The sequence below is a fragment of the Triticum dicoccoides genome, chromosome 5B (assembly GCF_002162155.2).
Source record: "Triticum dicoccoides isolate Atlit2015 ecotype Zavitan chromosome 5B, WEW_v2.0, whole genome shotgun sequence".
Taxonomy (NCBI): Eukaryota; Viridiplantae; Streptophyta; class Magnoliopsida; order Poales; family Poaceae; genus Triticum; species Triticum dicoccoides.
The window spans coordinates 521542177-521554400 of NC_041389.1; the positions used below are offsets into that span (position 1 = coordinate 521542177).

Consider the following 12224-nt stretch of genomic DNA (forward strand, 5'->3'; position numbering starts at 1 on the left):
TATTTTAGCACGTAGATCAAAGGGAAAATGTGACAATTTAGTGAGGTAGGTCCGTCCAAGAAACTAGTTCTCGCTCCATTGTACAACATCGAGTGACACATTGATTTGATGAATTAGCAGCCCCAAAACTAGTGCTGAAATAGTTGGAATAATTTGAAGGTAACAATGTCACAGCTTCACCATGCCTTTCTAACTCATGATTTCTCTTCATCGCCATCTTCCCTCTCATGGCCTGCAGTCTTAGCTCCACTTATTTCATGGTAGGCCTCTCCTCTCCTCTATGCTTTAAGCATGCCATCACAAGGGAGGTGTCGGTGTCAAAACCGGCGGATCTCGGATAGGGGGTCCCGAACTGTGTGTCTAGGAGGATGGTAACAGGAGACAACGAACACGATGTTTTACCCAGGTTCGGGCCCTCTTGATGGAGGTAAAACCCTACGTTCTGCTTGATTAATATTGATAATGTGTGTTACAAGAGTGGATCTACCACGAGATCAAGGAGGCTAAACCCTAGAAGCTAGCCTATGGTATGATTGTTGTTCGTCCTATGGACTAAAGCCATCCGGTTTATATAGACACCGGAGAGGGCTAGGGTTACACAGAGTCGGTTACAAAGGTAGGAGATCTACATATCCGTATCGCCAAGCTTGCCTTCCACGCCAAGGAAAGTCCCATCCGGACACGGGACGAAGTCTTCAATCTTGTATCTTCATAGTCTTGGAGTCCGGCCGATGATGATAGTTCGGCTATCCAGACACCCCCTAGTCCGGAACTCCCTCAGTAGCCCCTGAATCAGGCTTCAATGACGACGAGTCCGGCGCGCATATTGTCTTCGGCATTGCAAGGCGGGTTCCCCCTCCGAATAATTTATAGAAGATTGTGAACACCAGGATAGTGTCCGGCTCTGCAAAAATAAATTCCACGTACCACCGTAGAGAGAATAACATTACACAAGATCAATCTGCTGATGTATTTCGTGGCGTGACGTCGCACCACTACCAAGCCTTTACTCAAATTGTTTTTATTGTTCCACCTCAGCGCGTTTAGCGAAGCGGTTCCCTTGGCACGTCTTGTCGAAGCAGAGATCGTGTTCCCCTTATTCCGGGATTCCCATCAATACGGACGTGGGTAACCCAACCGTGCCATTGTTTGTGACGCTTGGGGGATAAGCGAGTTTTACCATGCCGGTGGGGACACATGTTTTTGTCCGCCCATATAAGGGGATAAAAATCCAACCCTTTTACCTGCGCCTTCTTCCTTCTTGGCTTATCCATCTCCGCGAACTCGAGCTCCAGCGCCCAGGTCCGCAATTCTCATCTCAACCTTCTCCAACTATGTCCGGAGTGGGAGGCAAGTGGATGGCCTCCTCCGTCACGGAGGGGCAGATCCAGAAGCTGCGCGACGCCGGATATTTGTCCAGCGACATCGTGCACCGGCTCCCCGACGAGGGGGAGCTCATCCCCACCCCCAGGCCCCATGAGAGGGTAGTATTTCTTCCCCATTTCCTCCACGGACTGGGCTTCCCACTTCATCCCTTTGCCCGGGGGCTCATGTTCTACTACGGCCTAGATTTCCATGATCTGGCTCCGAATTTCATCTTCAACATCTCGGCGTTTATCGTCGTGTGCGAGGCCTTCCTCTGCATCCAGCCCCACTTCGGCTTGTGGCTCAAGACCTTCAGTGTCAAGCCGAAGGTTGTGAAGGGCAGCCAAGCGGAGTGCGGAGGCGCCATGGTGGGCAGGATGTCCCACGTTACGTGGCTGGAGGGCACCTTCGTGGAAACCATTAAGGGGTGGCAATCGGGGTGGTTCTATATCACCGAGCCGCGTGACCCTGATTGGGCAGCGGCCCCCGAATTCAGATCCGGCATCCCTACACGGCTCACCTCCTGGAAAGAGAGTGGCCGGATCTTGGGGGATTCGAAGGAGCTGACCGGACTCCAAGCCTGTATCCAGAAGCTGGTGGACAAGAAGCTCAAGCTTGTCAATGTAGTTCAGGTCATGCTCATCCGCCGGATTCTCCCGTGCCAACGACGGGGTTTCAACATGTGGGAGTTCGATCCGGCGCAGCACCAGACCCTGAGCGGGCTCTTCGACACTACGTACGAAGATGTCTGGAAGGTGTTGTTCAAGGGCGCCGAGGCTCCCGCATCCGCTACCGAAGATCGCGGATTCTGCTCGCAGCATCCAGCTGACGAGGTAAGTGATTTTTCCACTTGTTCTCCATAGTTTGACTCTATGCGGGATCTAAACTCCCTTTACCTTTGACAGGACTGGTTGGCGAAGGCCGAACGGACTATCTGTCCGGCCCCATTGCCAGAGGACCCAGCGGACGCCCGCCTAACGGGGCTGCTGGCTCCGGCACCCCACGTGGTGCCGGAGAAGAAGGCCAAGAAGAAGGCCACGGGGACTCGGAAGAGTTCCCGTTTTCAGGTGCTATCGGATGATAAATCCGAGGCCGACTCCTCCCACCAAGGCGAGGAGGAGAAGAATAAAGCCTCTCCCCCAGCAGGGGGAGGGAAGAAAAGGAAGGCCTCCCCAACAAGGGAGGCCGAAGGGTCCAAGAAGGGGAAAACTCTTCCCCCGGACTACTCTGCCAACGCCAGCGATGACGACGAGGACTGGCCCCCAAGGGCCAAGCCCCTGGCGAGATCTTAAGTATCCGGACTCCCGAATAACTTCAAGGTTTTTTCCCTTTCGTCACATAATGTCTTTCTAATGCTGCATACAACCCTGCAGTCCGCCCAAGGATGATCTTCCCGTTTCGTCGAGCGGGTCCTTGGGTGCGTCGGATATGGATTCCCTTCCGACTGCCTCCATCCCCCGTGCCGCGGACGATGCCGAGGTGGGATCCCAGGAAGGGACCCACCAGGAGGAGGAGGCCCCGGAGGTGTCACAGGACAACCTCCCGGACTTTGCACCGGACTCGGCCCCGGAACCCACAGTGGCTCCAGAGTCCGGCGGGCGACCCCTTCGCAAGAAGGGCAAGACCGTGACGCCGGCTGCCTCCGTCCAACCGGAGGTGCCGGATAATTTGCTGGAGGCGCTCAACGGCGCCTCCATCAAAGAGGAACACCGTACTGTTATGAGTGCGGTGATTCAGAAGGTTCAGCTCGCCACGAGCGGGCTGACCGAAGCCTGCAGCAACCTTCTAACAGGCTTTGAGGTAAGAGTTTTGATATATGTAAAATGGTACCGCATAGACAGTAGCCCCTGATGCTCGGTTCGGTGTTCGGAAAGAAAAGCCGGACTGAGGATCTTTAAATAGATATACGCAGGAGTCATAAAAAATATGTCAATATGGGATTGCAGGCTGTGCTGCTGACCTCCGCCGCACTGACTGCGGAGGTCAATACTTTGAAGGAAAGCCTCGAGCGGTCCGAGAACGAGCTCGGCCATGCCAAGAAGCAGCTCGAGGAAAAAGAAGGTGAGTAATACCTTATTAAAATTGTACCTTACAGAAAAGGATTTGGTTGCAAGAAAAATGACAAGGATAACGTGGGTATTGCAGGGGCCACTAATGAGGTGGCGACCCTGAAGGAGGCGGTGGCCGCGGCCGAACGCAATGCGGTCGTGGAGCGCACCGAGCGAGAGAAGCAGGAGGCGCGGGTGGCGGAGGTACAGCAAGAGCTCTAGGATCTCATGAAAAAATATGAGAGCTTGGAGCGTGACTCGAAGACTCGAGAGTCTGAGCTTGCAACGGCTCTTGAGAGTGCCAAAGCCGCTAAGGCCGAAGCCTACAAGGCCCTCCAGGAGATTCAGGCGGTGAAGAAAATAGCAGCGGGTAAGGCATTTTTCATGCAAAGTAAGCATGTGAGTGTTAATTACCTGTTGCTTACCCGAATTCGGAGCTCTCCAGGAGCGTTCACAGATCTTCCTCGCAGCGTGTCCGATGCTGCCGCATTCTACCGGGCCGAGGAGGGGAGCTCGATGGAGAAGGTCTTCTGGTCTCAGTATGCTGAGGCCGGACATCCGGTGCCTCTTAGCGACCAGCTGAAGCAGCTGGTCAAGCTCCACAAGGCGGCCGAACAGGCCATGAAGGGCCTCATATTTCGGTTGTGGCCTAAGGAGGCCATGCCTGGGAGCTACTTCGGCCTGGTGCGGCGGCTGGTGGATGCGTGCCCGTGGGTTGAAGCCATCAAGCACTCCGCTTGCATTGAGGGTGCCCGTCGGGCCCTTGCCCGCGCAAAGGTGCACTGGGGCAAGATGGATGCCCAGAAGCTTGTGACGGACCCGCCACCAGAGGGCAAGGAGCATCGCATGCCCGAGATGTATTATAAGAGTGTGCTGAAGGGCGCCCGCATTATTGCGGGTGAGTGCTCCAAAGATGTAATATTTGAGTAGACTCGCATTTTGTTATCCTGTGCGCTGAAAACTTAGTTCATATGCGCTAAGCAACGCTTATTAATTTAAAATATTACCTTTTGTGCGGCTGTTTATCAAATCTGAGAGATGGCAAGTCGTCGGCTTCAGCCCCCATGCCACAAGTGCTGGGGTGTTCGGGATAAACTTGAGCGCTCTTGTTCCCATTTTTGGGTCCATCTAGGGAGGCGCTCAACACAGCGAACAACGCAACCGGACTTATAATGCTTGAACACTCTCACTTAGCCATAGAATTCTATAATTTTAAATTTCGGCGAAGCCCCTAGTCTTCGGAATGCCGAATTTGGGGCGCTATCCACGCCTGGGCCGGACAGTATCCGGCTCCTCGCTCTAAGCGGCATAAGTCTTTAAGGACTCGCAAAAAACCTCTCGAACAGCGACCGGCTCTCGCCTCATCATGACGGTCAGTTTTAGCTTTCTCCACTGAGGCGTTAACCCAGCTCAACTGGGGCGCAATCACAGTGGTTCTCCCACTGCTACCTTAGCCGATATAACGGAACGCAAGGTACCAAAACATGGGAGCCGGGCAAACCCAACTATTGACCCAAGACATGATTCGAAGCCGATGCATATAGTGCTATAAGTTCGGGGTGCCGCACTTGTGAAAGTGTTCGGACTTATCACACCATAATGCGGGAAACATAAGCCCCTGGTGTATATTAGTTGTACCAAAGTGTACGGATGCAACATGCCGTAAATGAACATATGTATGAAAAATAAATGCAATTATAAGCAAAAAGTTGCTGCATTGTTTTATTCAATAAGTTCTGCTATGAATGCAGAACGATACAAATATTGCGATAAGCAAGGGATGGGACTGTTAAACATGTCCCCCTCCAGGGGTAGGCTGCGGATTGGTGTATAAAAATGCTCGTAATGGAGACCACCTGTATATTCGTTGTAGCCTTTATCCTTCCCTGGCTGTTGCATCGTGAGTTCGGCAGGTCTGCTGCCGGACAGGGCCTCTGACAAACGGAGTCCTGTGGGTAAAAAATAAAAGGTAAAAAGAAAAAAAAGAACGACACACTTAAGAGCCCCTGGTGTGGTTGAGCCGCAGTCTGGGCTTGTCGTGGTCGTGCCCCTCTCCCCATGCCCATGGTATCTTCAGAGCGTAATGGTGTATGCGAAGGACATGTTTTGACGTTTCGCAGGGGCTGGGGTTGGGGCCGCACTGCTACGCGTGCTCGGAACGTGCCAGGTGGTCTTGTTGTAAGTTACTCCGGGCGCGCTTAGCTATGTCCGGCCGCTTAACGGCCGGACTCGAGAATTGCCTTAAGAGGCTGCATTGCACTTCTGCTGCGAGAGCCGCTGTATGTTCCTCCGTGCGGAGAGAACGTTCAGTGTTTCCATTGACCGTGATGACTCCTCGAGGGCCTGGCATCTTGAGCTTGAGGTATGCATAGTGCGGCACCGCGTTGAACTTTGCGAACGCGGTACGTCCGAGCAGGGAATGATAGCCACTGCGGAACGGGACTATGTCGAAGATTAACTCCTCGCTTCGGAAGTTATCCGGGGATCCGAAGACCACTTCCAGTGTAATTGAGCCTGTACAATTGGCTTCTACACCTGGTATGACGCCTTTAAAGGTCGTCTTGGTTGGTTTAATCCTTAAGGGGTCTATGCCCATTTTACGCACTGTATCCTGATAAAGCAGGTTCAGGCTGCTGCCGCCGTCCATTAGGACTCTGGTGAGGTGAAACCCATCGACGATTGGGTCTAAAACCAATGCGGCGAATCCACCATGGCGGATGCTGGTGGGGTGGTCCCTTCGGTCAAAAGTGATCAGGCAGGAGGACCATGGATTGAACTTCGGGGCAACTGGCTCCATCGCGTAGACATCCCTGAGTGCATGCTTCCGCTCCCTTTTGGGTATGTGCGTTGCGTATATCATGTTCACCGTCCGCACCTGTGGGGGGAAGCCCTTCTGTCCTCTGTTGTTCGGCGGTCGGGTCTCTTCCTCGTCATCGCTATGCAGCCCCTTGTCATTATTTTCGGCAATTAACTTGCCTGCCTGTTTGAATACCCAACAGTCCCTATTGGTGTAGTTAGCTAGCTTTTCGGGGGTGCCGTGTATCTGGCACAAGCGGTCGAGTATTCGGTCCAAATTGGACGGACCCAGGGTAGTTCTTTTGAATGTCTTTTTCCGCTGACCGGGTTTAGAGCCTCTGAATCCGGCATTGACTGCCGTATCCTCACTGTTGTCGCTGTTAATGCGGCGTTTGTTTTTGTTACGACGTGGCCTGCCATTTCGGTCCTTGAAATCCGGACTGCCAGAATTTTTGCTGAGGTTGTTGCTGCGTGCTAGCCAGCTGTCGTCACCCGCGCAGAAGCGGGTCATGAGTGATGTGAGGGCTGCCATGGATTTCGGCTTTTCCTGTCCCAGGTGCCGGGCAAGCCACTCGTCGCGGATGTTATGCTTGAAGGCCGCGAGGGCCTCCGCATCCGGACAGTCGACGATTTGGTTTTTCTTGGTTAAGAACCGTGTCCAGAATTGTCTGGCCGATTCGTCTGGCTGCTGAATTATGTGGCTTAGGTCATCAGCGTCTGGTGGTTGCACATAAGTGCCCTGGAAGTTATCGAGGAATGCGGCTTCCAGGTCCTCCCAACTCCCAATTGACGCTGCTGGCAAGCTGTTGAGCCAATGCCGGGCTGGTCCTTTAAGCTTGAGGGGGAGATATTTGATGGCATGAAGATCGTTGCCGCGGTCCATGTGGATGTGAAGGAGATAGTCTTTGATCCAAACTGCGGGGTCTGTTGTGCCATCGTAAGATTTAATATTTACGGGTTTAAACCCTTCAGGGATTTGATGATCCATTACTTCATCTGTGAAGCATAGTGGGTGTGCGGTGCCTCTGTACTGGGCGATATCATGACGGAGCTCAAAAGAGCTTGGTCTATTTTGTTCGGCCCGGCCGGACTTACTGTGTCCGGCGCGATGGTTGTCGTCACGTATCGTGGGACGCCCACGCGATCCATAGATCGATCTTGATTGTCTTGCCTTATCCTCCAATATATCTCGCAAGTCCGAAGTGTTCCCATGTGGTCGTGTGCTTTTCGAATGATGCTGGGGTACGGGTCTAGTGAAGGGCCTAGAGGCCTCTCTGTCGCGACCACGGGGTGGTCGGTCAGCCGTATTGTCTCCTGGTGATGCGGGTTCATACGCCTCCTCCTCTAATCGGGGGAGCAGCTTGCGTTTAGGGTAGCTTTTGGAGGGGTGTTCGAGCTCATGCTCTTCGGCCGCGAGGACTTCGGTCCATCTGTCGGCTAGCAGATCTTGATCAGCTCTAAACTGTTGCTGCTTTTTCTTGAGGCTGTTCGCCGTGGCCATAAGCCTGCATTTAAAACGCTCTTGTTCGATGGGATCCTCAGGCACGACGAATTCGTCATCGTCGAGGCTCGCTTCGTCTCCGGAGGGAGGCATATAATCCTCTGCCTCTTCTTCTGCCGCTCTCTTGTGAGGGCTGGCCTCTTCGTCCTCCTGCGCTTGATCTTGCTGGAGTGGGTTGTCTTCGGCACTGTCCGGTGTATTGTTATCTCCGGTGCCGGAGTCTTCATTCTTGCTGTGGCGGGATTTAGAGCGGCGCCGCTGACGCCGGCGCTTGGGCTGCTTTTTGGAGGGGTCATCCTCCTCTGTTCCTTCGTCAATCCCATCTTTTGGGATATCCACCATGTATATGTCATATGATGAGGTGGCTGTCCAGTGCCCAGTAGGCGCTGGTTCTTGGTCGTCTCCGGCATCGTCGTCCATACTGTCGATGTCTTCGGAGTCGTAGTCTAGCATGTCAGTTAGATCGTCGACAGCGGCTACCAAGTGGGTGGTGGGTGGGCTTTGAATTTCTTCGTCGTCCGCATCCCAACTGTCCTGACCGTAGTCCGGCCAGGGCTCTCCTGATAACGAAAGATACTTTAGCAAACTCAAGATGTCGTCGAAAGGTGAGTGTTGAAAGATGTCCGCTGCGGTGAACTCCATGATCGGCGCCCAATCGGATTCGATCGGGGAGGGCGAGGGGGCTTCGGAGTCCGGTGAGGAGTCCGGCACCTCGGAGTCACGAGCTTTATGAGGGACAAGGTTAGTGTTCGGCTCTATCACCGTAGAGGTTGCAGCCCCCGAGGCGATGTCTAGGCATCCGTCCTCGATCTGCACAACCGGCTCCGGATTGAAGATCGGAGCGGTTTCGAGTGCGGCCTCCAGGGTACTGTCCGGCCGCAGAGCTAAATCATGCTCGCCGTGACAGTGTGGCACGCTCGGCTGTGGCTCGAATCCATCGAGGATCAAGTCCCCGCGGATGTCAGCCGTGAAGTTCAAACTTTCAAATCTGACCTGACGGCCAGGGGCGTAGCTTTCGATCTGCTCCAGTTGGCCAAGCGAATTGGCCCGCAGTGCGAAGCCGTCGAATACAAAGATCTGTCCGGGGAGGAAGGTCTCACTCTGGACTGTGTCGTTGATGATGATTGAAGAAGCCATCGAGCCTATCGGTGACGGCACAGAGGAACTCTCAATGAAAGCACCAATGTCGGTGTCAAAACCGACGGATCTCGGGTAGGGGGTCCCGAACTGTGCGTCTAGGCGGATGGTAACAGGAGACAAGGGACACGATGTTTTACCTAGATTCGGGCCCTCTTGATGGAGGTAAAACCCTACGTCCTGCTTGATTAATATTGATGATGTGTGTTACAAGAGTGGATCTACCACGAGATCAAGGAGGCTAAACCCTAGAAGCTAGCCTATGGTATGATTGTTGTTCGTCCTATGGACTAAAGCCATCCGGTTTATATAGACACCGGAGAGGGCTAGGGTTACACAGAGTCGGTTACAAAGGTAAGAGATCTACATATCCGTATCGCCAAGCTTGCCTTCCACGCCAAGGAAAGTCCCATCCGGACACTGGACGAAGTCTTCAATCTTGTATCTTCATAGTCTTGGAGTCCGGCCGATGATGATAGTTCGGCTATCCGAACACCCCCTAGTCCGGAACTCCCTCAGGAGGCCATCTCGTCAATCTGTCTTTCCGTACCTTCCTCAAGAGCTTGAACATTGACGATCTCCTTGTTGGTGTTATCTTGTTGCCTTTTAACAAAGTAATGGCATAGGCTTTTATTTTCACCATGGAAATCGAGGAAGATCGACTTTTTCCTTGTAAGGATCTAGACAATTATCACACCAAAACTATAAACATCACTGTTTTCAGTTAGTTGGCCTGTGTGGTGATACTCGGGATCCAGGTATCCAAATGTACCTTGCATTGCTGTGACTACACGGGTTTCATCAATGGAGATGGATGTTGAAGCTCCGAAGTCTGCAACCTTTACACTGAAGTTATCAGTCAAGAGTATATTGGCAGATTTCACATCTCTGTGAAAGATTGGTATAGAAGCAGCGGAATGGAGGTAAGCAAGAGCACTTGAAGCCTCACTAGCAATTCTAATACGATCGTCCCATGTTAAAGAGATCCTGGGACTGAGGTTGTCACCATGGAGGATTTCAGACAATGTGCCATTGGATATGAACTCGTACACAAGCAAAGGTTCCTCTGACTCGAGGCAGCATCCAAAAAGTTTTACCACATTTCGATGATCGATTTGTGACATAATGGCAAGCTCGTTAATGAATTGATCAATCTCTATTTGATCGACCAATTTGGACTTCTTTATGGCCACCACGCGCTGATCTAATAAAATCCCCTTGTAAACGGTATCATGCCCTCCAAGACCTAGAATGCGTGTGGAGTCAAAATTGTCGGTTGCCTTTTCTAACTCATCCAAAAAGATATTTTAGTGCTATGCATGGCACGTTGATCCGATGAGATCAGTTGTTCCAATAAAAGACCATTGTTTCTGCGGAGGTGCGCCTCTCGAACTCTACTTTTAATACCTTGGTTCCACCTTCGGATCAACAACGTTGAAATTAACACAATAAATAGAACCCCAGTACCACAACTTAGTCCAGTAACAACTCCTGCAAAAGTACACATACGTAATAGTTAAACACATTTTTTTAAAGGAGGATATACCCCCAGCTTCTGCATCTGGACGATGCATGCATCCATTTTATTAATTATTCACAAAGACCTTACAAAGTAATACATCAATATGCTTGAAGCCATCATCTTTGTAATGCACATGTCGCTACTCCTATCCCCTTGATGAAGGGGTGCCAAATGTCCGAGCCTAATACCAAACAGACATCGCATCAAATCCTAACATCTAAAGCCGGATGCCCCAACCAAGCAACAATGCCGGAACTAGGTCACACACCGGACTGGCGCACTCTCATAGGCCGCCGCCACCTCCAACCGTTGATCCATCTCCAGAGCAGATACTGACGCACCAACCAGGGGCGACGCTAGGGGTATTCTTGGGTCTTCATGTGAATAACCATGATTTTTATAAAACAGTGTTGATTTTGGCAAAAGAGTGACAATTTCGGAAAATAGCAATGATTTTGCAAAATAAATACACATGAATACCCAGTTGCAAATTCCTGGAGCCACCACTGGCACCAACCTTGTCAGGCCTGCCGACGACGCCACCATGGCGTCAGACAACGCCACCATCATGTCCGTGTCCATCCACACACGCTCATCCCCGAAACTCTGTAGCGCCATTGCCGCCGTGATCCGCCGTCGGCCTTGCGGTAGATGTAACACCGCTCCTCCTCTTGTCACCTCCAACCATCACTTGCTCCAAAACGATGCCCTCACGAGGAGAAGCGATACTGAGAACGCCATCATCGTCTGATCCGGGAGACCTAGATCTAGGGTTTCCCCTAGAGCATCCCGAGCCTGGTGACGCAAACTGCAATGACGATGCCTCGACAAGGAAATGACATCAAAGACGCCGCCATCGTTCGCCATGACTGTAGTCGGCGCGATTTTCATCGGCAGTTGCGCCACTGGGCGTGCGCCGCTGGCGTCGCTGCTCCCTTCAACCGGAGCAAACTCCAAAACGATGCCCTGAAGAGGGACTATGACGCAAAAGCACCGCCATCACTCGATCCCAAGGAGATCTAGGGTTTCCCCTGGAGTAGCCCACGCTGACAAGGACCAGACAAGGATGGAATCCCGCAGATCCGCCCAGCTGCCGACGTGTCGCACCCACCACCGCGTCGACCGTGACCTGGAGACCAAGCACACGCCTGGGCCCAGATCCGGCCGCGCCATCGCCGATCCGGTCACGCTGCCACCGTCCCTGACAACGGCGACGTCCCAGATCGAGATCGAGACGACCCCGACCAAACCCCCGCCACCAGCACCACTGCGACGCACCACCTCCTCCTAGCCAAGAGGTCGCCGAATCCATCCGTCCCCGCCACCGGGAATCCAACCAGACGTCACGTCCCTCGCCTCCACACAGCCGACCCATGCCGACGCCACGACGACCAGAGGAAGGAGGAAGAGACCCCGCCGCCGCCCGCGCCGCACGGGCGTCGCCCGGCGGACGCACTCCGGCGGCGGCGAGGGGGAGGAAGCACTGGAGAGGAGCAACCAATTTGATGCAAGACAAGTATGATGAAACAAACAAACAATTTGATCAACATGAGATAGAAAAAAGTCTCATACTCACTTTTTTTCTTGATGGAACTGAAACGGCATTCAAGATGCAAGACAAGTATAATGAAACAAACAAACAATTTGATCAACATGAGATAGAAAAAAAGTGAGTACAAGACTTGAGTATGACGGTTTGTTCTCCTTTACAGTTTTTTTGTGGTTCATTTAAAAAAATCCAACAACATATTCATCTACTATTACATAAGTACTCGATTCTCAAGAGATGAAACTCACATATTATAACCCCTATTTTGCATTTCTCTATTCGGTTTTTTTCCGCATGCATATATGA

At 52.3% G+C, this 12224-nt stretch overlaps 1 pseudogene; it reads right to left on the reverse strand.

Moving 5' to 3' along the window:
- Positions 1-37: 37 nt before the first annotated feature.
- The window catches only part of LOC119309925, a 13298-nt pseudogene continuing 1111 nt past the window's right edge, over positions 38-12224 (reverse strand).